Raw genomic sequence first — 2,010 nt, 5'->3', positions numbered from 1 at the left:
TCGGAGCAGCGAAAACCGACTGGTCGGACGCCTGTTGGACATGTCCCAGACCAAAACGCCCGTATTGGTGTGTCTCGGCGACGGATCGTTGGAGGAGGGTACGAGCTACGGCGGAAATCTAAAACCGGCCGCTCGTTCGTTGAGGCGAGCTTTTAACCGTCGGCGGGATCGTTGTCACGTCGCGGACACGGACGAGTACATGACTACGCAGTGCTGTTCGAGGTGAACGGAGCCCATGGCTCTACCACCGAGACACCACGAAAAACCAAACGCCGACGACGCCGACGATGACGGGCCACGGCGCAGACGCCACGATCAAAGGTTCCAGTTTTGCCAAAATGTGGAATCACTTGGAATCGTAGTAGTATATATTTGTATGTTCACAGCCAGCTTTTCCACGGTAATTTTTTTTTTCCAAGCGGGAATGTCCCCCTTGGAGACTTTTATTTTACCGTGTAACACATTTCACACTGATTGTCTACCAAATTCTACCTCGTAAAAATATTTAACGTGATCAAATTTTTTTTTTAGGAAATCTTAAAACTGAAAAAATTATTTCAAGTAAAAACATAAATTATTAAATAATATTTTTTTTTATTGTTATAAATTAAGTCTTAATTATATTTACACAAGTTTTCTTACTTCTCTAGTAAAAGGTACATATTCTACAATACGATCATGAATTAATAAACAGTAAGCTGTCACACCTGTAAGCGATTCTGAAGCTTCAATTTCCAATTGAACATCCACTGCTGAGGCTGTAGCTGAATCGTTCTGTTTTGAAGTGTCGATAACTATAATTGGTGCGTTTGCTAGAAAAGTAGATGGACTCAATATCGGGTTACGAATACTTTTTTCATAGTTCGATTCTTGAAACGATGTATACATATTATATAATAAAGTGAAATTATTTTTAGAAAAATCTAAATTCAAATTATCGTATGGATAAGCTATCGAGTTTAGAAATACTTTAACGTTTGTTAGATTACAATGGTCCAATATACTACAATCTTTCGCTAACAAATTTTTACGTCCTTTTTGTAAACCAAATTATGATAAATCGTGGTTTTTCTAATTTTGAAGCAGTTTTCAAATTCCACACAACTTTTTTAGTGGTTCCGAGTTCAGGATATTCAAAAGTTTCAAAAGATCTAAAAGGAATAAACAAACTTTTTTCTTTTTCTATAAGTTTCAATAATTTCAACCTTTCTTCATCGTCAACAGTGATATGTGGAACCTTCCAGACTATTTTGTTTAAAACAATTTTGCCTTCAGAAGCAGTTACACCAGATTTTAAAGTTAAAGCATTTAAATCGTTATGACTTCGAGTTAATATTAATTCCAATCTAGAATTCACCAATATTCTTTTATAGTCTTCAAACAAACCTAACCAATATTTTAATGGAATACAAGCGGTAAATTCACCTTTATCATTTTCTGATTGCGTTGCGTTTCTAAAATTCCAGCCAGAATTTTCATAACAATTATAGTTGTCTGGTGTACCGGATAAGTATCCTTTCAACGAGCTAGTGATTCCAAGAACACGCGTGCTATCTACTTCTATCCCATTGATTTCCAACCGTATTTGCTCAAAAAGGTAAGAGTAACCGTTATTAGATAGTTTCACTTTGGTAGCATCAGTAATTATTCCTTCCAAAAAAATAAAGCTTTCGTGTAGATATGGATAGACATCCGTTTGCTGGATCGATATACGTATTTCATCATTATTATTAAATGATGTTGTATACGGTGCAAAATGAAATATGTAACACACAGTCAACTGTACTAGAAAATAAATCAGAAACATCATGCACTAGTGAAGATGATGATGATAACGAATTAAATTCACCATTTGAAAATTTTTTAAATAACCGTCCTAAATCAACACGTTATGATAAATCCTATGGTATGCATTATGATAAAAATAGTGATTCATATAAAATAGGAAAACATTCTGTAACTTTTAGTCACGGTAAATTACTGCTGCTTAATAAATATTATAAATTCACA

Source organism: Acyrthosiphon pisum, unplaced genomic scaffold (genome assembly GCF_005508785.2).
Source record: "Acyrthosiphon pisum isolate AL4f unplaced genomic scaffold, pea_aphid_22Mar2018_4r6ur Scaffold_29;HRSCAF=187, whole genome shotgun sequence".
In the NCBI taxonomy this organism is placed as follows: Eukaryota; Metazoa; Arthropoda; class Insecta; order Hemiptera; family Aphididae; genus Acyrthosiphon; species Acyrthosiphon pisum.
This window is presented reverse-complemented; position numbering follows the sequence as displayed.